The 25,881-nt window shown below is 44.1% G+C and overlaps 1 protein-coding gene across 2 annotated transcripts in view; it reads left to right on the forward strand.

Moving 5' to 3' along the window:
• LOC128696112 (uro-adherence factor A) overlaps nt 1–25,881 on the forward strand; it is a 1,051,771-nt gene that overhangs the window by 606,596 nt on the left and 419,294 nt on the right. For both annotated transcript variants that reach the window (XM_070094815.1, XM_070094816.1), the window contains exon 3: nt 15,867–15,913. The gene's annotated coding sequence lies outside the window, so the exon portion shown is untranslated. The remainder of the gene's footprint in view (nt 1–15,866; nt 15,914–25,881) is intronic.

Here is a 25,881-nt window from a genome sequence, read left to right on the forward strand (position 1 = left end):
ACATGTATTACATGGATGACTCAATGTTGCCTTGATGTCAGATTTTAGCAACACAAGTACACAATGAGGCTCCATAAAACTAAAAATTCATTCATCGCGCACCTCATGACTTGGGTCATGTCCATCCTCATCTTAACAGAGAACAACAGTGTTAGGAGGATGCACCTCAGAGGTGCTGTCACCAGGGTGCATACGACTACCGAGCAGAATCGAAGAACTTTGATCCTAGCAAAACCTCTTAGCCATTTATTGCTAGGCAACCTTCTCATACAAGGTCCCGCCCACACGACGCTATACGTGACCTCCCCTTCCGCTTTTTTGTCTTCACTTAATATGTCGTGACCTCTTCTCCCTTCACCACCTCACTGGAAAATAGATTCAAGGAATAATTTTTGGATTTTTTCTGTACACTTGATAAAGCTGAACGTCTAAAATGAAGGCTTGTTCTGCATTGTATGTCATTATACCCGCGTGTTGCCCCAGACGCCAGTAACTACGTATGTTTTGCTTGTGGCATATTGTAACAAACTTATAATTTTTATATAATTTAGTATAATGACTGCATCTGTATAAAAGGCATCTAAATGCTATATTAATAATAAACATTTCAAGATGTTTATATATTTATGTAAAAAAAACATTGTGTGGTGGTAAAATAGGTGTTGTTAGGAGAATATTAATGCCTCAATTTCTGAGTGCTCCAGATGGGTAAGTAATATGCCCCAATTTATTTTAGACAAAACTGGCACATTGACACCTGCGTAGCCCACTAATAATTGGAACCTTCATTAGGCAAGATATACCAGCGCGTTGAAAGTTTGAAGCTCATCCACGAAAGCATTACCTGGGATATTACTGCATGGTGATCCATTCATGTTTTAGGGTGCAAAGCTTAACGTCACATTTAATGTAATGTATTTAATTTTTCCTGGGTAGACTCTGGTAAACCATTGGAAAGCCTTGGTTAAATAGGTCATCATGTGACAAATATTCGCATTAGGAAAAGTTATCATATTGCTTCTGACAAACAAAATAACACCAAGAGGCACACAACCTACTCAGTAAAATTAACAAACTTTAACTTATGCAGGCAAAAACAAAATGAAACGTTTCTTTGAGTTAGATACTCCAGTCATTTGAGAGGCATTCTGGAGTTATTGTACAAGAAAATTAACATTTTTGTAATGAAAATAGGCATCTACACAGCCCAGTAACAAACCCAATGAAAGTTTGAAGAGACATTGTCAAGTTATCAAAGGGAAACAAATATAGAAATTTCATTATTAAAATATAAATATAAATTATTAGGTATGTAGACCATTTGGAATGTGAATCTTCCACGAAGTAAGATACACCAGTATTAAAAGTTTTAAGCCGATCAGAAAACGCATTCTCCAGTTTTCTCTCGAAATATTGAAGAAAATATACCTCTGATATTAACAAAATAACTATTAGAAAATAATTACAGTAAATAATAATAATAACAATAATAACTCAGTGTCGTTTTCTACCAAGACACTGTAAACATTCTTCATTACTTGATTCCTAGATATCTTTTCTAAAGAATATAGATAGTATTATGATCCAGTGATTGATCCACAAGGCTCTCACCCAGCTCACAGTATAGGCACCTCACTTTCCACCTCAAAAACCTATCTGGCTTACCAGTTTCCTTTGAATCTCCTCAAAGATATTACCATGCTCACACTCCAACAGCGTGTCTAATCTCCAGGACAACTTGCCTTCGCTGCTGTCTAACACATTCAACATACGTCTGATGGATGCTCAAGCCTTTAAATACATCTTTTATATTTAAAAGATCAGAATATTCTGTATAAAGAGACAAATATATTTGGAAGCACAATCAGAGGAAGAGACGAATAAAAGCAATAATGTATAAACACTGGGTGTTGTATCGGCATCAACACTGACACTAATTATTTTGACCTTGTTTACACACACACACACACACACACACACACACACACACACACACACACACACACACACAGATGACCTGAAGCTGATGAGAAGAATTCACTCGATCGAAGACCAGGCAGAACTACAAAGGGATCTGGACAGGCTGCAGACCTGGTCCAGCAATTGGCTCTTGGAGTTCAACCCCACCGAGTGCAAAGTCATGAAGATTGGGGAAGGGCAAAGAAGACCGCAGACGGAGTACAGTCTAGGGGGCCAGAGACTACAAACCTCGCTCAAGGAAAAAGAACTTGGGGTGAGTATAACACCAGGCACATCTCCTGAAGCGCACATCAACCAAATAACTGCTGCAGCATATGGGCGCCTAGCAAACCTCAGAACAGCATTCCGACATCTTAATAAGGAATCGTTCAGGACCCTGTACACCGTGTACGTTAGGCCCATATTGAAGTATGAGGCACCAGTTTGGAACCCACACCTAGCCAAGCACGTAAAGAAACTAGAGAAAGTGCAAAGTCCCAGAGCTAAGAGGTATATCCTACGCATAGAGGTTAAGGGAAATCAACCTGACGACACTGGAGGACAGGAGAGATAGGGGGGATATGATAACGACCTACAAAATACTGAGAGGAATTGACAAGGTGGACAAAGACAGGATGTTCCAGAGATGGGACACAGCAACAAGGGGACACAGTTGGAAGTTGAAGACACAGATGATTCACAGGGATGTTAGGAAGTATTTCTTCAGCCACAGAGTAGTCAGGAAGTGGAATAGTTTGGGAAGCGATGTAGTGGAGGCAGGATCCATACATAGCTTTAAGCAGAGGTATGATAAAGCTCACGGTTCAGGGAGAGTGACCTAGTAGCGACCAGTGAAGAGGCGGGACCAGGAGCTTGGACTCGACCCCTGCAGCCTCAACTAGGTGAGTACAACTAGGTGAGTACACACACACACACACATAATACACAAGGTAGAGGTGAAGAAACTGCTAGACGAACTAGATACCTCAAAGGCGGTGGGCCCAGATAACATATCTCCATGGGTACTGAGAGAGGGAGCAGAGGAACTGTGTGTGCCGCTAGCGGCAGTCTTCAGTAAATCTATCGAAACTGGGAAGTTGCCTGAGGCGTGGAAGACAGCACATGTAGTTCCAATTTTTAAGAAAGGAGACAGACAGGCAGCGTTAAACTACAGATCAGTGTCACTGACTTGTATAGTATGTAAAGTCATAAAAAAGATTATCAGGAGAAGAGTGGTGGAACACATTGAAAAGATTGGGCTCATACATGACAGTCAGCACGGCTTCAGAGAAGGGAAATCCTGTGTCACAAATCTACTTGAGTTCTACGATAAGGTAACAGAAGTAAGACAGGAGAGAGAGGGATGGGTAGATTGCATCTTTTTAGACTGCAAGAAGGCTTTTGACACAGTACCACACAAGAGACTGATGCAAAAATTAGAGGAGCAGGCAGGAATAACAGGAAAAGTACTGCAATGGATCAGGGAATACCTGACAGGAAGAAAACAACGAGTGTTGGTACGTGCTGAAGTGTCGGAGTGGGCGCATGTGTCGAGTGGGGTTCCACAAGGTTCAGTCCTAGGCCCGGTGCTGTTTCTTGTAGACGTGAATGACATGGTGGAAGGAATAGACTCAGAAGTGTCATTGTTCGCTGATGATGTGAAACTGATGAGGAGAATACAAGTGGGCGAGGATCAATTAAGATTACTAGGGAATCTGGACAGACTATAAGTATGGTCCGACAAATGGCTCCTGGAGTTTAACCCCAGTAAGTGTAAGGTCATGGTAACCTCCTCTCTCCTGTGTGCGGGTTATTAATGAATTGCACACCTATGAAATATTAAAAGAAGAATTAGGGGATAGCACAAGTGTCCAAGACACCTGGACGACCTGAAGAGTACACTATAACGATTCTTGGGGGGGGGGGGGGTTACCTCGGTCCGGTCCTAGGTCAACCAGGCTGTTGGTGTTACCCGCAGTTCAACATAGGCACCGCAACCAAGCTAATCTGGATATGACGTGAGGAACTTACCCAGTTCCCTCCTCACGACAACCAGAGGTCTGTTGGTAATGCATCCTTGTGTATGAAGAGTGTGTTGAAAATTCTTGGCCTCTTTTCACTTAGTTATTTCTTAGTATACTCATGGCACCACTGCTTTTCACCGAGGGTATTTTACACCGTCTGCCAAGCCTCTTGCTTTCTTAAAGAACAATTTCCGTGTTCAGATTCAGAGGTGTAAATTTTGAAGCATCTTAGCTGCGGTCCAAGAAGCAACTTGAGGGACCCCAAGTATTCCAAGTAATTAAGACGTTTGAATTTATACACGCAGTGAAGGTTCTCTGTACATTCTGCAGATATGCGGTTCCGTCTGCCTTATGAGAGGATGTTAGTACATAACAATATTCCAGTCTAAGAGAACAAGTGACTTAAAACATATCATCATTGGCTTGACATCTCTTGTCTTGAAGGTTCTAGTTCTCCAGTCTCATTTTTTTTTTTTTTTTTTTTTTTTTAAAAATGTGATAATGCCATTGTTGTGGTCATTGACATTATTACTACGCTTCACATTAAACTGTTGATAGGGGTTGAATTTGTTTTATACCTTGTTCAAGTTTTTTTTATTCCGTTATTAATTATTATGTTTTGCGAGGCCCACGAAAGACCTGTTTTATGTCAGCTTAAAGATTTGTTGTGTCCTCAGTGGATGCCGCTCATAAATATTCTAGTATCGTCTGCCAAGGATGAGACGATGTTGTTATTTGTCTGTCAGTGTCGGATACAAGAACGAGAAAGAAAACTAGGATGAACACTGCCTTGAAGAGTAGAACTCTTTACAGTGGCAGCCTTGATTTAACTTTATCTGCTATTACTCCCTGGGTTCTCTTTGTCAGAAAATGTTTAATATCCATCTGTCCATAATATATGTATATGCTCCACACTGTACCTTGTATACTGGGCCCAAAGTCCATTGCAGGGCTCGCACTGTATATATAGAGCCCATACTATATAACTGCATCTACAAAGCCCACAACATGCACAGGGTCCTCACTGTATGCACAGAGCCCACATTGCATATATAGATCCCACATGTACAGGTCCTACACTTCATGTATACAAAGAGCACCATGTTAACCCATACAACATGCAAAGCACGTCTGAGTGTCCAGATCCTTGCATTACCAGTGAACGTCAGCACTTTGTGAGGGCACCCTGGCTCCTGTTGTGGCCAGTTGTGCTTTGGTTCTTGGCTGGTTGTGGTTAGGTTGTTGGATGATTGTGGCTAGGTTATGGTTACTATGTTAGGTGGGTATAGCTAGGATAGATGGTTGTGGTGTAGTGGTTATGGCTGCAGCGAAGTTGTGTAACATTACGGAGAATAGTAGAGGGTATGAGAAAGGGTGGTGAAGAAGGAAGAGAAGGGGTATGAGAAAGTGGATGGTGAGTAGGAATGGATGAGAAGGGAAGGGAAGGCTCCCTAGGGAACTATCAAGGTTGAAAGTCATTTGCTGTTGAGGCCATAAGCTGAAGTGAGGTCGTTGGTAGGGAGAAGCAGGGAGGAGGTGGCTGGTGGTGAGAGGCGGGTAGGAGGTGGCTGGTGGGGAAAGGAGGGGAGGAGGTCGTTGGTGGTGAGAGGCAGGGAGGAGGTGGCTGGTGGGAAGAGGCAGGGAGGATGTGGCTGGTGGGGAGAGGCAGTGAGGAGGTGACTGGTGGGGAGAGGCAGGGAGGAGGTCGCTTGTGGGGAGAGACGGGGAAGAGGTGGCTAGTGGGGAGAGGCAGGGAGGAAGTGGCTGGTGGGGAGAGGCAGGGAGGATGTGGCTGGTGGGGAGAGGCAGTGAGGAGGTGACTGGTGGGGAGAGGCAGGGAGGAGGTCGCTTGTGGGGAGAGACGGGGAAGAGGTGGCTGGTGGGGAGAGGCAGGGAGGAAGTGGCCGGTGGGGAGAGGCAGGGAGGAAGTGGCTGGTGGGGAGAGGCAGGGAGGAGGTCGCTTGTGGGGAGAGACGGGGAAGAGGTGGCTAGTGGAGAGAGGCAGGGAGGAAGTGGCTGGTGGGGAGAGGCAGGGAGGATGTGGCTGGTGGGGAGAGGCAGTGAGGAGGTGACTGGTGGGGAGAGGCAGGGAGGAGTTCGCTTGTGGGGAGAGACGGGGAAGAGGTGGCTAGTGGGGAGAGGCAGGGAGGAAGTGGCTGGTGGGGAGAGGCAGGGAGGATGTGGCTGGTGGGGAGAGGCAGTGAGGAGGTGGCTGGTGGGGAGAGGCAGGGAGGAAGTGGCTGGTGGGGAGAGGCAGGGAGGAAGTGGCTGGTGGGGTAAGGCGGGGAGGAGGTCGCCGAGTTCTGGGGATACCTGAAGAACACCTAACGTATATTTTGGGGGATTAACGCCCGGTCTTAGACCAAACCTGATGGATGAAAGCCTGATTAACCAGGTTGTTACTACTGGCTGCACGCACTCCAACGTACGAACCACAGCCCGGCTGGTCAGGAAATGATTTAAGGAACTTGTTAAATTCCCTCTTGAAGACAACCAGATATTTGTTGGTAATTCCTTTTAAGCATGGAGAAAAGGTGTTGAAAAACCATGGACCTCTGACATTCAACGAGCTCTCTCGTAGTGTACTCGTTGCGCTCTTGCTTTAATTGAACGTACTTAGCTAAGGACGTACTGCTAATTCCATTGTTTTTGTAAGGAGTGATTTCAGTGTGCAGGTTTGGGATCAGTTCCTCTAGGACTTTCCAGGAGAGTTTTTTTTTATTCACAATCCTTAAGTACACCGATACCATTTATGCAACAATGAGTATATCCAGCAAGTACTGGGGTTTCTTACGAAATATCAGAAGTGTTTACTTACACAAGATCTAACATTCCAGCAGGAATGTTAGATCCTGTGGATGCGAACAACACCAGTCGGCTAACACACAGGTACTTTGCTAAAGGTTCATCGGTTAGGGAGCTCTAAAGCTTTCGTTCCAGTAGGACTAGTAAGTCTATTCAGATATACACAGATTACAGTTACATAGATTATCATACATAGCGGCATATGTGTAGAGAACCTAGGATAACCCAAAAAAGTCAAAGTGACTTATTTCCATTGGAGACAGAGAAAAGGCCGCTGGTTGGGTGAGAAGGCCGCCGCAGGAAGGGGGGGGGGAGAATAAAAAGGAGGCCTTTGGGGAGAGGTGAAAAAGGAGGCCACTAGTGAAGAAGCCGGCTTGTGACCAACGACGCGAGGGAGGAAAACGACAGGGCGGGGAGAACGAGTAAGCATAGAAGGCGTGTAAGATAGTGAGTAGGAGAGATTAGTGAAGGAGTTGATAGTCCTTGTAAGGAGAGAGCAGGGGTTAGCAAGGAATGAGTGGAGAATAGTGGGTATGATGGGAGGGAAAGAACACAGAATAAATGGAGAGTAAGAGAAGAGGAGAGTAGGGTTGGAGGTAAACAAGGGGAAGTAGGTGTGTTGGCAGAGATTACAACAGTACAGGCAGAGTGGCTGAACTAATGCTGAGATCAAGGCAGCTGTAAAGGGAGGAGCTGTCTCGAACACACTGACCCATTTGTTTGTATAATTGTAATTTATATATATATATATATATATATATATATATATATATATATATATATATATATATATATATATATATATATATATATATATATATATATATATATATATATATATATATATATATATATATATATATATATAAATTACAATTATACAAACAAATGGGTCAGTGTGTTCGAGACAGCTCCTCCCTTTACAGCTGCCTTGATCTCAGCATTAGTTCTACACATAGGTGTACAAGCATATATATATATATATATATATATATATATATATATATATATATATATATATATATATATATATATATATATATATATATATATATATATATATATTTCTTCTTTCAACAAACCGGCCGTATCCCACCGAGGCAGGGTGGCCCAAAAAGAAAAAAGTTTCCCTTTTCAAATTTAGTAATTTATACAAGAGAAGGGGTTGAACATTAAAATGGTATAAAATACCGACAGGTTGTTAGGTAAGACACATATGCAACAGTTAGGTATCTTTATTATGAAACGTTTCGCCTACACAGTAGGCTTCTTCAGTCGAGTACAGAAAAGTTGATAGAAGCAGAAGATACTTGAAGACGATGTAATCAGTCCATCACCCTTAAAGGGTGATGGACTGATTACATCGTCTTCAAGTATCTTCTGCTTCTATCAACTTTTCTGTACTCGACTGAAGAAGCCTACTGTGTAGGCGAAACGTTTCATAATAAAGATACCTAACTGTTGCATATGTGTCTTACCTAACAAGAGAAGGGGTTACTAGCCCCTTGCTCCCGGCATTTTAGTCGCCTCTTACAACACGCATGGCTTACGGAGGAAGAATTCTGTTCCACTTCCCCATGGAGATAAGAGGAAATAAACAAGAACAAGAACTAGAAAGAAAATAGCAGAAAACCCAGAGGGGTGTGTATATATATGTATGCTTGTACACCTATGTGTAGTGTGACCTAAGTGTAAGTAGAAGTAGCAAGACGTACCTGTAATCTTGCATATTTGTGAGACAGACAAAAGACACCAGCAATCCTACCATCACAATTACAGGCTTTCGTTTTACACTCACTTGGCAGGACGGTAGTACCTCCCTGGGCGGTTGCTGTCTACCAACCTACTACATATATATATATATATATATATATATATATATATATGTGTGTGTGTGTGTGTGTGTTCTGTGTGTGTGTGTGTTGGGTGTGTATGTGGTGTGTGGTGTGTGTGTGTGTGTGTGTGTGTGTGGTGTGTGTGTGTGGTGTGTGTGTGTGTGTGTGTGTGTGTGTGTGTTACCATTTTGTCCTAGGCACATGTCGATTAGACACTAGGCCTGGTGTGTGTGTGTGTGTGTGTGTGTGTGTGTACTCACCTAGTTGTACTCACCTAGTTGAGGTTTCGGGGGTCGAGTCCGAGCTCCTGGCCCCGCCTCTTCACTGATCGCTACTAGGTCACTCTCCCTGAGCCGTGAGCTTTATCATACCTCTGCTTAAAGCTATGTATGGATCCTGCCTCCACTACATCACTTCCCAAACTATTCCACTTACTGACTACTCTGTGGCTGAAGAAATACTTCCTAACATCCCTGTGATTCATCTGTGTCTTCAGCTTCCAACTGTGTCCCCTTGTTACTGTGTCCAATCTCTGGAACATCCTGTCTTTGTCCACCTTGTCAATTCCTCTCAGTATTTTGTATGTCGTTATCATGTCCCCCCTATCTCTCCTGTCCTCCAGTGTCGTCAGGTTGATTTCCCTTAACCTCTCCTCGTAGGACATACCTCTTAGCTCTGGGACTAGTCTTGTTGCAAACCTTTGCACTTTCTCTAGTTTCTTTACGTGCTTGGCTAGGTGTGGGTTCCAAACTGGTGCCGCATACTCCAATATGGGCCTAACGTACACGGTGTACAGGGTCCTGAATGATTCCTTATTAAGATGTCGGAATGCTGTTCTGAGGTTTGCTAGGCGCCCATATGCTGCAGCAGTTATTTGGTTGATGTGCGCTTCAGGAGATGTGCCTGGTGTTATACTCACCCCAAGATCTTTTTCCTTGAGTGAGGTTTGTAGTCTCTGGCCCCCTAGACTGTACTCCGTCTGCGGTCTTCTTTGCCCTTCCCCAATCTTCATGACTTTGCACTTGTGTGTGTGTGTGTGTGTGTGTGTGTGTGTGTGTGTGGCATGTGTGTGTGTGTGTGGCATGTGTGTGTGTGTGGGGGGATGTGTGTGTGTGTGTGTGTGTGGCATGTGTGTGGGGGGGGATGTGTGTGTGTGTGTGTGTGGCATGTACTCACCTAATTGTGGTTGCAGGGGTCGAGACTCAGCTCCTGGCCCCGCCTCTTCACTGATCGCTACTGGGTCCTCTCCCTCTCTGCTTCCTGAGCTTTGTCATACCTCTTCTTAAAACTATGTATGGTTCCTGCCTCCACTACTTCACTTGCTAGGCTATTCCACTTCCTGACGACTCTATGTATGTGTGTGTGTGTGTGTGTGTGTGTGTGTGTGTGTGTGTGTGTGTGTGTGTGTGTGTGTGTACTCACCTCGTTGTGGTTACAGAGGTCGAGTCATAGCTCCTGGCCCCGCCTCTTCACTGGTCGCTACTAGGTCCATCTTCCTTCCCCATGAACTTTATCGAACCTCTTCTTAAAGCTGTGTATGAATCCTATCTCCACTACATCACTCTCCAGATTGTTCCAATTTCTGACATTTCTTTGACTGAAGAAATACTTCCTAACAACTCTGTGAGTTTCAACTTCCAGTTGCATCCCCCCTTGTTGCTGCAGAACAAACAAATTGCACAAGTAAAATAATTTGCAGAATTAGTCGATGTATTAAAACAATATTAAAACAGCAAGAAACAACTGGCTTGAACACTTTAACTCTTAATTTCAAGCAGACAAAACAAATGACTCAAAAACAGAGCAATGTTTAAAAATTACACTAAGAGTGTATTTGTTCAAAGAAATATCAATAATATGATTAAAAAAAGATACAAGATACAGAACTGGGAATTCAACACTTACAAATTTGCAGGAAACACAGATCAAGAGTTCACTCACTACACTTATTGTATAATTGTCTTCCACTATGGTACACTAGATATGGCACTACAGTCTGCAAAAGTTCAAACAAATAAGACACTGCATATATGAAATATATTTAACACAAAATAAATGGTACACACAACATGAAAACTGTAATTTTAACAGACTGGAGAAAGAGTAGTGAAAGAATCAACACAGAATTAGCAGGAAAACACAAGGAAAATGCAATGAAAAATAAGTAAAGACACAAGAAAAAGAATTAAGAACATAACATAAGAAAGAAGGAACACTGCAGCAGGCCTACTGGCCCATGCGAGGCAGGTCCAAGTCTCCTACCGGCTTAAGCCAATGCCCCAACCTAGTCAGGTCAGGTCACATTCACTTAAGGAAGGAACACGGCAACTGACCTAGTAGCACAAGCTAATCAGGTCCAACTCACACCCACTCATGTTGATAAATTAGACATATGTGCAACTCTTGGGTATCTTTATTCAGGAAACGTTTCGCCACACAGTGGCTTCATCAGTCCATACATAGGAGAAACTTGAAGAACAGGAGGAGAATGAGGTAATCAGTCCCTCAGCTTTCAGGGAGAAGGCTTACAGCTGTAAGCCTTCTCCCTGAAAGCTGGCTGCCTTGGATCAAACGTGTAGCGCAAGCTACACGCCAAGGTATTGTCCAGTGTGGGTAGATTGGTAAAGCACTGCGTACCTTGTCCTTAGGTTCGTAGGTTCGAGTCTCCTTCAGCCAGAGATCAGTGTTTGTGTATATTTCGCCTGCTCTCGCGAATTCCTTGTATATATATATATATATATATATATATATATATATATATATATATATATATATATATATATATATATATATATATATATATGTGTGTGTGTGTGTGTGTGTGTGTGTGTGTGTGTGTGCACGACAAGCACAGGGAGGAAGTAATAGCTGAGACACAGGCCGGGTTGGAGGAGCACCGCCTTTCCACTCTGTATAAAATAGTTGTCAAGAAATAATGTTTTAAGTAGAACAGGAAATGACAGTAAAGCACATAAGCATCTCAAAAAACTCATAGCCGGGTAGCTACTTACTACTAGATGAACAAGGTGTAAAGAAACATGCCTACGTTTCCACCCATTCTAGGAATCGAGCCACTGACCCTCTGTATGTGAAATGAATACATTACCAACAGTAACAATGCCACTAGCTAGACACTAACATTCTTGTACTTTACTGAATTATTCTGCCAAGTTTGCTGTTGTTTGTTCGATTACACACCTGACGTGTGTCTTATGCGCCTGATTATTGTTTTCTATAGAGGCTTATGAGCTTGGCTGTCACTTCCCGTTTTTCTTAAATTATTCCTTGACAACTGTTTTATGTGAAGTAGGGGGCTGGTGCCTTTCCAGCCCTGTCAGTAATCCAGACTCCTTTTCATTTCCCTTTTTTTTCACATTCTAGCCTTATAATTTTTTAAATTGCTCGATTAAAGTCCTCGACTATTTGCCCTTGTGCAGTTATTTTTCGTACCACTTACTAATATCACTGATGAAAGCTTCGATATTTTTCTCTTCAAGTACTAGCTCTTTCCACCTGACTTTTTTTCCGTACAATATTGGCTTCGGTGAGTGTGTCTCTGTGATCATAGGTCAGAGAGGCAACACTCTCAGAGGAGACTTTCCTATGCATGTAACCAAAGAGCCATGAATAATCAATGGTGCCCCTGCGAGTGTTGGTGGGCTGAGAGCTGCCCAGCATCCTGAAATTCACTCTTGTATTTGCCAATTTGTGGGCTAGATCTAATGCTATTAACATTCTTGTGTCTTTTGATCCAAGCAAGGGATGTCTAGCACCATGAGAGTGGGCTCTTCAAAGAGTATCTGTGGAAATTCCTCAACCCTGAATGTCCCAGCAGGAACGTTAGCGTTGATAGCATTCACTGCATAATATCTAAGTGTAGCTGTAATGTGATATTCTCATCTCTGTTGCGAATTGAACCTCCCCACTTTTTCTGCGGAAATATTCTTACATGCGTTAAACGTAATGAGTATTGGTGAAGTAATGTTTCCACTGGTGTTCCCAATGGTACGACACATCCACGGAATTTCTCAGTGCATGTTTCACCATGTCAGTCTGTCAATGTTATATATTCCATTGCAGTCCTACGAGAATACTTTGATCTTTATTCGCAAGTTTCTCATCTAGGTCAAAGCTCATACTCTCATTTCACTCCATGGGTTTAGATATATTTCCAGTTTGTTGTATAGTATGTCTGATTCTAGTTCAGTATTTTAAGACGTAGTGAACATGTCATCTTCCTGTAGAAAGGCTCTTTAATTTCCTTGTCTTGGTGTTGTGCCTAACAATACAAAGGTAGAATATACTGACTGTATGCAAATAAGACACACATTGATAAACACATGTGCAACAGGTATCTTAACTGTATAGGCGAAACGTTTCGGATTCAATATACCTAACGCATGTGTCTTACTTATCAACTTGTCGGTATTGTATACCATTATCATATTCAAGACACGCAATGCGAGCTATGGTTGTTGTGAAGAGGTTTCGTCCACCGGACTTTACGACCAAAGACCCTCGTGGACTGATCGTCTTCACAATAAGGTGCCATATTCCGCATAATGTGTGTCTTATTCACGGGTGTTGTGGGTTACATGGACCACTTATTTTAAACACTTACCCACTGTTCTTCGTGTCTGTGTCCCTCGTGTTGTTGTTGTTGTATCCTCCACGACAAAATATTTGCCTTTTATTTGTTTTTGTTTGTCCTTTTCTTATTTCAGTTAATGTTACTTATTGTTAATAAAAATGTTACTATTGCTATTGCTCCTGTTGCTGATGTTGTTGCTACTCTTGCTGTTGTTGCTTCTGCTGTTGTTGCTATGTTGTTATTGCTGTTCCCGTTCTGTTACTGGTGATGCTGTTGTTGTTCTTGCTGCTACGGTTGTTCTTTTTGTATCTTGTTGTGGTGTATTACTGTTGTTGCTGTTGTTATTATTGTTACTGCTGCTGCTGCTGCTGCTGTAACTACGTGTGCTATCCTTGTATAATGAACAAAGGCGTAATGTCAAGTGTTAAACAGACTCTTAATGATTATTAAAGCCCAGGAGTGAGTTTTTAACAAGTACTTAGAACACTGAGGAAAAATTACAGCATATATTGAGCATCCTGGTCACATGTATATATTCTGAGTGATTTCACTGCGAGAGATCTACTGGCCTATGCTACATTTCCTTTGTCCCAAGATGAGGTGTGCTGTGGGAGTCACCAAAATGAGTATATAATGGGAGTCACCAAGGTGAACATTATGGGAGTCACCAAAGTGAACATTATGGGAGTCACCAAAGTGAACATATTTATTTAGTTGGATTACTGTAGAAGAGTCAAATACGTACGATTAAAATTGTGGTTTTCTTGATAGAGTTACCTGGCTCTGTCCCACGCCTTGATGTGGCAGTGTTGCTGTAGTGTTGTACACATACAATGTTGATGTTCTTCGTTTTTCAGGTGTATTTGTGTTCGCGTAGTAGTGCGGGAAGACTCCTTCAGTTTCAGCAATGTAGTGGTAGAAGTGGGAAATAAGGAAGACGAGCCAGTCAAATGCAAAGGAAGGGGAGCACTGCAAGAGAGCTAGATGCCCACAGAGGGAGAGCAAGCGCACCGGTGTGCGTGAAAGGGGAAGTGGTGAAATAAAATAAATGAAGAAGGAACAGAAACACGAGACAGGAGAGAGAAAGACAACCCAGAGGAGAAAAGGAGAGAGGAAAGGGGAAGAAGAAGAAGAAGAAGAAGCAGAAGAAGAAGAAGAAGAAATGAGGATTCAGGTTAAGTCACGGGTGTTCTGAAGTTTGGAGCATTATATATATATAGCCGTCCTGCTCCACCTCTGTTAGTGTGACTTTGTCAATGGTCCAAGTCGGACCGAAACGTCGTCGTAAGCTTCTCTCTTTTATGTGCGGGTTATTTGTGTATCGTTCCAGTCACGGTATTGTGCCTTTTTGTTATTTATAAACTCGAGTACTATAGGGGATAACTGAGACACATGTGCAACGCCTTGTTATGTTTATAGTGGAAATGTTTCACCAGCCAGTGACTTTATCAGTCCAGTACAGAGAAAGGTGGAAGATGAGGAGGAGTTCGAGGTAATCAGTCCCTCAGCTTAGAGTCGATATGTTCAGTCCATCAGTCTTAATGGCCTAGTTGGACTTGCACAGATCCCTGCACACCCTTTTGGTAGTTTTAGTTTGAGCTTGGCCAATGGTAGTCCACTTTGATATCCATGATCCGCGTTGCTTTGGTTCCATTCCCAGTCAGTTGGTCTTGGTAGCATTGACTCTTTTTACAATACTTTCCCATGAACTTGCTCTCCTTGGTCGGCTGCTCTTAGTGGATGTTGTTCAAGAGCTGTTTGTGTTGGAAGGATATTCTCCAAAACTCGAGATTGTCTGGCAAGGAGTTGCTACCTTGCTTCAGTGACCTTGGACAGTCTACATGTTTTGTCATACACGAAAAAAAAAAACATTCGTGGGAACAGATGTACCATATGAATGAGAACAGATGTACCTTACGAATAGGAACAGATGTTTGCTATGAATGGGAACGGATGTACCCTATGAAAGGAACGGATGTACCCTACGAATGGGAACAGATGCACCTTACGAATGATTACAGGTTATCCCTAATATTATTTTTTTTGTGTGTGCTCTCATCACATGTCTATTGTCCGCACTCTGGTGTGTACCCTTAGCATATATCTGCTGTCAGCATTCTTAATGTGCACTCTAAATTTATATATGCTATCAGCATTCTTTGCGTGTGCTCTTAGCATATATCTGTTGTCAATACTCATAGCTCGTTTATGCTGTCAGCACTTGGTGTGTACACTCATCGCATATCTGCTGTCAGCTGATGTATGGTATAGGGTGTGCCAGTGCCAGGCCAGGAATAGGTGCTACGGCCAAGTCATTTTGGCAGTTTCCAGAACAGCAGCCTTGGTGCCAAGAGGTTGAATCACCAGTCTGACTCAACCATTTCTTAGACACGTCCTACTACCATCTTGGTGTTACCATCCCTGAGTCACAAAGTACGTACATAGTAGATAACAGGTCGATACAAGGTAGAAACCAAATAAACACAATGTAGATGTAAAGTAGACATTAAAGAAATAAGGCAGACACAGGGTAGACACAAAGTATATATAAGATAGATACACAGTAGACAACGTAGACATAAGGTTAATATAAAGTAGAGTATTACCCTCATATCTAAGTGTTTTATCTCACAATTGTTTTCTTCTCCACAGGCTGGCCGGCAGACCTTCCCGTACAGAAGCATGGTTAACGTGTAATGGTGAGTCTTCTTTTATATTGATGAGTCAATCCTCTTGGTGGTTATGAGTCTTCTTTGTCTGTGGTAGTGAGTCTTTGTGGTGGTGAGTCCTCTTTGTCTGTGGTAATAAGTCTTTGTTGTGATGAGTTCTCTTTGTATGTGGTAGTGAGTCGTCTCTGTCGCAGAGGTTTTGACGGTAAAATAACGATATAACCTAAATGTATAGAAGCGACACAGTTAATAGATCACAGGGAGGAGTAGGACTACTTGAAAGACACTTTTTGTTGCACAGAATTGTAGAATTCATCAAATGATATAGTAGAAGTTACGAGTATTAAAGTGGAAAATGGGAATCTGGAAATTATATATGAACCACCGTCATGAGTGGCTGAGGAATTCACGGATCAGCTAAAGAAGATACAGTGCTAGTCACGGCATTATGCCGGGTAAGCGCCGCGGCATAATGCCGTGACGAAAATCAAAGGTCTACCATACAGGGGGGGTCTTTTTTCATCAGTGCATTATGCCGGGTAGCAGCCGTTAGCATGACGTCACAGCCTGCCACCACACTCCACAGTGATTCCTCAGTGCTCACGTGGCTGCCGTGGTGAGGAAGTGTTGTATTTTTGTCTCTCATCCACCCCATCTTTTGTCCGGTGTTTCCTTTGGTTTTGGGGCTATACGTGTTTGACTATGGATAAAAGGAAGTCTTTAACACCTGAAACTATAGCTCAAATCATAGGGCATTACAAAGCTGGGCACCAGACGAAAGAAATAGTGGAGAATGTTGGTGTGTGTGAGCGTTCATTGAGGAACTGGGTGCAGCATTTCAAGGCTGGTGGCGGTGTTGAGTTACCGTCTGCCGAACCTCAGCCTGACCCCTCGAGGAAGACATCTGTTCGTACCTTAACTGTGTTAAAGAAGCAGTTAGAGAGTACACCTAAGATAACTACTAGAGAATTGAAAGTAAAGAACCCACATCTTCTCTCATAGGTGTCTGTAAGAACTGTTAACAGACGTGTGTCAGAACTGGGCTACAGTAGTCACCGCCAGGTTAGGAAACCGATCCTCTCCAAGCCATAGAAGAAATGTAGGCTGGATTATGCAAAGAAATATCTTCACTGGAATCCTCAACAGTGGTCGGAAGTACTTTGGAATGATGAAGCAACCTTCACCGTCACCTGTAACCGTGGGGCACATGTGTACCGGCCCAGAGGTAGTGACACGCTAGTCCCACGCTACACCTGTGGGACCACCAAACACCCAGACTCACTCATGGTTTGGGGGTGTTTTAGTGCTCAGAATGTTGGTGAATTCATTGTGCTTCCCAAAAACCAGAATATGAACCAGTGTGATTACCTGAAGTTATTGTTTGTCAATTTACTTGAGGCTTTTGACCAGTGTGGGGCTACGGTTTTTATGCAAGATGGTGCACCGTGCCATACTGCTAAATCTGTAGTTCAGTGGCTTAAGGACTGTGAAGTGAGGTTCTTCAGTGACTGGTCAGGCAATTCCACAGACCTAAACCCTATTGAGAACCTCTGGTCACTAATGAAACGAAGTTTACTGGACAAGGATATCAGTTCCATCTCGTGGCTGGAGGCTGCTCTACGTGAGGCATGGATTAAAATACCGCCCCAAACCCTCAAGAATTTGTGAGAGTCTTCCTACACGACTGAAGGACGTGATTAAGCGTAAAGGATGCAGCACAAGTATTAAAACCTCAGTAAGTGTGCAAATATATATATATATTATAATCTTTCATGGTATAAGTTTGTGTTTTGGCACGTGTGTGGGAGAGGGGCGGCATAATGCCATGACTATCACTATATATGGCTGACTTGAAAGGCTTGAAAAACCCACACCAAATATTATCCTCCTTGGAAATTTTAATCTCCCAAATATAAAATGGAAGATGCTTGATCTCAGCATTTACTACAAATAATGTCTAGAAGCACGCAAGCTCATCTGGTACATACCTGGAAGCTAATGGAGCTGAGTGAAAGGTTTGTATTAAACCAACAGATTACAGAACCCACTAGAAATGAAACTATACTGGATTTAATCTTTTCAGACAGCGAGGAACTAATCAGACACAACAATAACAAAATCAATGTACTCTGGTCACAATATTATATAAGTACAAGCAAACATAAACGCAGGTTTGGGGAACTCCAGTGGTAATGTACGAGAAGGAATGTTTAGTAAATTTAGCTACAACAGTCACAGAAATGACTTGGACAAAATTAATAAAGAACTATCCGACATATCCTGGTTAACAGTCATGGTCACCTAAAATCTCAACCAGTGCTTGGAAAAGTTGAACACAGAAGCGTACAGGGTCTGCATCAAATATGTACCATTGAGAAAACCTAGAATTGCTTAATAATGTGAGTATGTCACAACGGAGGAAAAATAATCTTAGCGGAGAGATCACCAAGGTAAAACAAAAACTTAAGCTGTTGTACTAGACAGAAAAACCGCAAAGGGAACAAAGAATCATCCAAGATAATGGAAAAAATATATATTTCTAAACATTCAAAAATCCAAGCTAAGAACTACCTGTAGGATTGGATCATTAATCACAGGAGGTTTATACACGGATAATGAATAGGAAATGAGCGAAAACCTAAAACTCCAGTATGAGTCGATGTTCAGCAACCCACTAAACGACAGCAGGGTGTAGAATGCAGAAAATTTTTTCATTTCATCTAAAGGCCTTGCAGCAGGTCAAATATCTGACATTAGCAATTGGAAAAAAAAATAGAAAACCTGCCCATTCAGTCTGCATCTGGACCGGATTCGTGCAATTCCTTATTTATAAAATTGTGCAGATTACCACTAGTAGGAGCACTCGATATCGTTTGGAGAAAAAGATTAGATCTAGGTTAAAACCCAGCCATGTTAAGAATGCGGACATAGCTCCTCTGCATAAAGGAGGCAGTAGAGCGCTAGCCAAAAATTACAGACTAGTAGCAGTATCATCACATATAAAAGTATTCGGAAGAGTAATGAGACGCCATACTACAAATTTTATAGAACGACGCAACCTGCACAACCCAAACCAACAAGGTTTTAGAACTGGGGAATAATGTTTGTCACAGCTATTTAACCAATATGGCAGAATTACGCAGGAGTTGGAAGAAAACCAAAACACAGATGCGATATACAAGAATTTTCCGAAGGCGTTTGTCATTTGCGATCATGCGGTGATTGCACACAAAATGAGGACCATAGTCATAACTGAGAAAGTAGACAGATGGATTTTTAACTTTCTGTGAGATAGAACACAGAAGGTAGGAGCAAACAGTAAAATCCAGCATTAGTGAGGTAAAATGCTCAGTTCCCCAACGCATGGTCTTGGCACCTCTTTTCCTTTATAGTAGACATAAATAAAAACACTCGTTACAATTTTGTATCATCGTTTGCGGATGATACCAAAATATGCATGAAAATCATCTCGGTAGAACACACGGAAAAACTGCACGAAGATATAAGCAGGGTTTTCCAGTGGGCAGTGGAGAACAACATGACGTTCACTGGTGATAAGTTCCAGCTGCTTAGGTATGGAAAGAATGAAGAACTCAAATGGGAAATTGCATACAAACCCAAGATCGTCAAATGTAAAGAAAGGAAAACTTGAAAGTCTTGAGAGTAATTATGTTGGCTGACCTTTCTTTTAAAGAGCACAATAAGGCAAATGTCACGACAGCCAGGAAAATAACGGGATGGATAATGAGAACTTTCAGAGCAAGGGAAACAATGCCAATGGTGACAATTGAAATCGTTGAGCTTTCTTGATAATATATACGTGGAAAGTACTTGAGGACCTGCTCTCCAATCTACACACTGCCCGAACATTCTAGAGTGAGATATGGGAGGAAGTGTAAAATAAACCCATTGAAAAGAAGGTGCGCCGTGATCACTATAAGAGAACATTGTATGAACATATGTAATTCTAGACGATATCAGAAACACTCCTGAAACTAGTGGAAAAGTTTTCAAGAGGTAGCGTACTCAGCTCACACAGCTGGAAACGTGGGATAACAGGCCTTAACTTGTAAAATAATATGTGTAAAAAAGCTATCATTAAGTGCTAAATCAAGCAGGATGTGATGGGTATGTGGGCCAGCGACTTGCCAGGAGCAACAGCCTGGTTGACCAGGGAAGCACCAGGCAAGCCTGATCCAGGGTCTGGCTCCGTTAGTAGAAAAACTCTTGAACATATATCAGAGGTAAGGTACTGGTGTGAGTCCTGCTTGTGGTGGTAGAATGTTGTCCCTGGTGTGAGTCCTGCCTGTGGTGGTAGAATGTTGTCCCAGGTGTGAGTCCTGCCTGTGGTGGTAGAATGTTGTCCCTGGTGTGAGTCCTGCCTGTGGTGGTAGAATGTTGTCCCTGGTGTGAGTCCTGCCTGTGGTAGTAGAATGTTGTCTGTGGTATAGAATGTTGTCCCTGTTGTCCCTGGTGTCAGTCCTGCCTGTGGTGGTAGAATGTTGTCCCTGGTGTGAGTCCTGCCTGTGGTAGTAGAATGTTGTACCTGGTGTGAGTCCTGCCTGTGGTGGTAGAATGTTGTCCCTGGTGTGAGTCCTGCCTGTGGTAGTAGAATGTTGTACCTGGTGTGAGTCCTGCCTGTGGTGGTAGAATGTTGTCCCTGGTGTGAGTCCTGCCTGTGGTAGTAGAATGTTGTCCCTGGTGTGAGTCCTGCCTGTGGTGGTAGAATGTTGTCCCTGGTGTGAGTCCTGCCTGTGGTAGTAGAATGTTGTCCCTGGTGTGAGTCCTGCCTGTGGTGGTAGAATGTTGTCCCTGGTGTGAGTCCTGCCTGTGGTGGTAGAATGTTGTCCCTGGTGTGAGTCCTGCCTGTCCCTGGTGTGAGTCCTGCCTGTGGTGGTAGAATGTTGTCCCTGGTGTGAGTCCTGCCTGTGGTGGTAGAATGTTGTCCCTGGTGTGAGTCCTGCCTGTGGTGGTAGAATGTTGTCCCTGGTGTGAGTCCTGCCTGTGGTAGTAGAATGTTGTCCCTGGTGTGAGTCCTGCCTGTGGTAGTAGAATGTTGTCCCTGGTGTGAGTCCTGCCTGTGGTGGTAGAATGTTGTCCCTGGTGTGAGTCCTGCCTGTGGTGGTAGAATGTTGTCCCTGGTGTGAGTCCTGCCTGTGGTAGTAGAATGTTGTCCCTGGTGTGAGTCCTGCCTGTGGTGGTAGAATGTTGTCCCTGGTGTGAGTCCTGCCCGGTGGTAGAATGTTGGTGTGAGTCCTGCCTGTGGTGGTAGAATGTTGTCCCTGGTGTGAGTCCTGCCTGTGGTAGTAGAATGTTGTCCCTGGTGTGAGTCCTGCCTGTGGTAGTAGAATGTTGTCCCTGGTGTGAGTCCTGCCTGTGGTGGTAGAATGTTGTCCCTGGTGTGAGTCCTGCCTGTGGTGGTAGAATGTTGTCCCTGGTGTGAGTCCTGCCTGTGGTAGTAGAATGTTGTCCCTGGTGTGAGTCCTGCCTGTGGTGGTAGAATGTTGTCCCTGGTGTGAGTCCTGCCTGTGGTGGTAGAATGTTGTCCCTGGTGTGAGTCCTGCCTGTGGTAGTAGAATGTTGTCCCTGGTGTGAGTCCTGCCTGTGGTGGTAGAATGTTGTCCCTGGTGTGAGTCCTGCCTGTGGTAGTAGAATGTTGTACCTGGTGTGAGTCCTGCCTGTGGTGGTAGAATGTTGTCCCTGGTGTGAGTCCTGCCTGTGGTAGTAGAATGTTGTCCCTGGTGTGAGTCCTGCCTGTGGTGGTAGAATGTTGTCCCTGGTGTGAGTCCTGCCTGTGGTAGTAGAATGTTGTCCCTGGTGTGAGTCCTGCCTGTGGTGGTAGAATGTTGTCCCTGGTGTGAGTCCTGCCTGTGGTGGTAGAATGTTGTCCCTGGTGTGAGTCCTGCCTGTGGTAGTAGAATGTTGTCCCTGGTGTGAGTCCTGCCTGTGGTGGTAGAATGTTGTCCCTGGTGTGAGTCCTGCCTGTGGTGGTAGAATGTTGTCCCTGGTGTGAGTCCTGCCTGTGGTGGTAGAATGTTGTCCCTGGTGTGAGTCCTGCCTGTGGTAGTAGAATGTTGTCCCTGGTGTGAGTCCTGCCTGTGGTGGTAGAATGTTGTCCCTGGTGTGAGTCCTGCCTGTGGTGGTAGAATGTTGTCCCTGGTGTGAGTCCTGCCTGTGGTGGTAGAATGTTGTCCCTGGTGTGAGTCCTGCCTGTGGTAGTAGAATGTTGTCCCTGGTGTGAGTCCTGCCTGTGGTGGTAGAATGTTGTCCCTGGTGTGAGTCCTGCCTGTGGTGGTAGAATGTTGTCCCTGGTGTGAGTCCTGCCTGTGGTAGTAGAATGTTGTCCCTGGTGTGAGTCCTGCCTGTGGTAGTAGAATGTTGTCCCTGGTGTGAGTCCTGCCTGTGGTGGTAGAATGTTGTCCCTGGTGTGAGTCCTGCCTGTGGTGGTAGAATGTTGTCCCTGGTGTGAGTCCTGCCTGTGGTGGTAGAATGTTGTCCCTGGTGTGAGTCCTGCCTGTGGTGGTAGAATGTTGTCCCTGGTGTGAGTCCTGCCTGTGGTGGTAGAATGTTGTCCCTGGTGTGAGTCCTGCCTGCGGTGGTAGAATGTTGTTCCTGGTGTGAGTCCTGCCTGTGGTGGTAGAATGTTGTCCCTGGTGTGAGTCCTGCCTGTGGTGGTAGAATGTTGTCCCTGGTGTGAGTCCTGCCTGTGGTGGTAGAATGTTGTCCCTGGTGTGAGTCCTGCCTGTGGTGGTAGAATGTTGTCCCTGGTGTGAGTCCTGCCTGTGGTGGTAGAATGTTGTCCCTGGTGTGAGTCCTGCCTGTGGTGGTAGAATGTTGTCCCTGGTGTGAGTCCTGCCTGTGGTAGTAGAATGTTGTCCCTGGTGTGAGTCCTGCCTGTGGTGGTAGAATGTTGTCCCTGCGGTGTGAGTCCTGCCTGTGGTAGTAGAATGTTGTCCCTGGTGTGAGTCCTGCCTGTGGTAGTAGAATGTTGTCCCTGGTGTGAGACCTGCCTGCGGTGGTAGAATGTTGTCCCTGGTGTGAGTCCTGCCTCTGGTGGTAGAAAGTTGTCGGGTGTGAGTCCTGCTTATGGTGGTAGAACGTTGTCCTTGGTGTGAGTCCTACCTGTGGTAGTAGAATGTTGTCCCTGGTGTGAGTCCTGCCTGCAGTGGTAGAATGTTATCCCTGGTGTGAGTCCTGCCTCTGGTGGTAGAATATTGTCCCTGGTGTGAGTCCTGCCTGTGGTGGTAGAATGTTGTCCCTGTTGTGAGTCCTGCCTGTGGTAGTAGAATGTTATCCTGGGTGTTAGTCGTGCCTATGGTGGTAGAATGTTGTCCCTGGTGTGAGTCCTGCCTGTGGTAGTAGAATGTTGTCCCTGGTGTGAGCCCTGCCTGCAGTGGTAGAATGTTGTCCCGGGTGTGAGTCCTGCTTATGGTGGTAGAACGTTGTCCTTGGTGTGAGTCCTACCTGTGGTAGTAGAATGTTGTCCCTGGTGTGAGTCCTGCCTGCAGTGGTAGAATGTTATCCCTGGTGTGAGTCCTGCCTGTGGTAGTAGAATGTTGTCCCTGGTGTGAATCCTGCCTACAGTGGTAAAATGTTATCCCTGGTGTGAGTCCTGCCTGTGGTAGTAGAATGTTGTCCCTGGTGTGAGTCCTGCCTGTGGTAGTATAATGTTGTCTCTGGTGTGAGTCCTGCCTGTGGTGGTAGAATGTTGTACTTGGTGTGAGTCATGCCTGTGGTGGTAGAATGTTGTCCCTGGTGTGATTCCTTGGTGTGGGTCCTCCCTGATGTGAGTTCTCCCTGGTGTGAGTCCTCCCTGGTGTGAGTCATTGGTGCGAGTCGTCCTTGGTGTGAATCTTCCCTGGTGTGGGTCCTCCCTGGTGTGAGTCCTCCCTGGTGTGAGTCTTGGTGTGAGTTCCCCTGATGTGAGTCTTCCCTGAACATAAGAAAGAAGGAACACTGCAGCAGGCCTACTGGCCCATGCGAGGCAGGTCCAAGTCTCCTACCGGCAACTGACCTAGTAGCACAAGGTAATCAGGTCCAACTCACACCCACCCACACCCACTCATGTATTTATCCAACCTATTTTTAAAACTACACAACGCTGTAGCCTCTATAACTGTACTCGGGAGTTTGTTCCACTCATCCACAACTCTATTACCAAACCAGTGCTTTCCTATATCCTTCATGAATCAGAATTTTTCCAGCTTGAAACCATTGTTGCGAGTCCTGTCTAGGCTAGATATTTTCAGCATGCTATTTGCATCCCCTTTATTTATTCCTGTCTTCCATTTATACACCTCAATCATATCCCCCCTAATTCTACACCTTTCTAGAGAGTGCAGATTCAGGGCCCTCAGTCTATCCTCATAGGGAAGATTTCTGATACATGGGATCAACTTTGTCATTCTCCTTTGTACGTTTTCCAGAGCATTTATATCCATTCTGTAATACTGTGACCAAAACTGTGCAGCATAATCTAAATGAGGCCTAACCAAGGATATATAGAGTTGAAGAACAACCTGAGGACTCCTATTATTTATGCTTCTTGATATGAAGCCAAGGATTCTGTTAGCTTTATTGTGAAAACTTATGCACTGTTGTCTTGGTTTCAGATTACTGCTAACCAGAACTCTTAAAATCTTTTTCGCAATCCGTAATATTAAGATCTACATTATTTAGTTTATATGTGACATTGTTATTTTCCTGTCCAACATTTAGAACTTTGCATTTGTGTATATTAAACTGCATCTGCCACTTCTCCGACCACTGCATCAGTCTATTCAAATCTTCCTGGAGTGCTCTAATGTCCTCGTCAGAATGAATTCGACGGCCTATTTTGGTTCCATCGGCAAACTTGCTTATGTTGCGCTTTACGCCCTCATCAATGTCGTTTATGTAGATTGTGAACGACAGGGGGCCCAACACTGACCCATGTAGAACACCTCTCGTGACTCTTCCCCACTCTGATTTCGCCCCATTTATGCAAACTCTCTGCTGCCTATTTATCAACCATGCCTCTATCCAGGAAAAAATTTCTCCTCCTATTCCATGTCCCTTAATTTTTCTCAATAGTCTCTGATGTGGGACCCTGTCAGAAGCCTCACTGAAGTCCATATACACAATATCATATTCATTACCATGACCAACCTCCTCAAATACCTTAGTGAAAAAAGTTAACATGTTCGTAAGGCAGGAACGCCCCTTTGTAAAACCATGCTGAGATTCGTTGATTAATTTATGCTTTTCAAGATGGCTGCAAACTGCCTCGGCAATTATTGATTACATAAATTTTCCCACTATGGAGGTTCGGCTTATTGGTCTGTAGTTCGCAGCTAAAGACCTGTCACCTGCTTTGAAAATAGGTGTCACATTTACCATTTTCCACTTATCTGGCACTATGCCAGTTTGCAGTGATATGTTGAAAAGATTAGCCAAAGGTTTGCTAAGTTCCTCTTTACATTCCTTTAGAGCCCTTGCGTACAGTTCATCAGGGCCTGGGGATTTGTTAGGTTTTATCTGTTTGCCTGAGGACCATGTCACTTGTGACCCTAATCGTGCATAGTTTATTATGGGTGTGAATCCTTGGTGTGAATCCTCCCTTGAATGAGTCCTTGGTGTGAGTTCTCCCTGGTGTGAATCCTCCCTTGTGTGAGTCTTCCCTGGTGTGAGTCTTCCTTGGTGCGAGTCCCTGATGTGTGTGAGTCCTCCCTGGTGTGAGTCCTTGATGTGAGTTTTCCTGATGTGAGTCTTCCCTTGTGTGAGTCCTCCTTGGTGTGAGTCCCTGATGTGAGTTCTCCCTGGTGTGAGTCCTCCTTGGTGTGATTCCCTGGTGTGTGTGTGTCTTTGTTGGTGTGAGTCCCTAGTGTGAGTCCTCCTTGGTATGAGTCTTGGCAGTACTGGTAGTATCCTTCACGTCACCTCACACAGTGTTGCCAGCTTCCTTATCCTCCTTCTTCTCGGCAGCTCCGCCATCCTCTATTTTCTTCTCAGGTCCTCCT

This window comes from Cherax quadricarinatus, chromosome 48 (genome assembly GCF_038502225.1).
Source record: "Cherax quadricarinatus isolate ZL_2023a chromosome 48, ASM3850222v1, whole genome shotgun sequence".
Lineage (NCBI taxonomy): Eukaryota > Metazoa > Arthropoda > Malacostraca > Decapoda > Parastacidae > Cherax > Cherax quadricarinatus.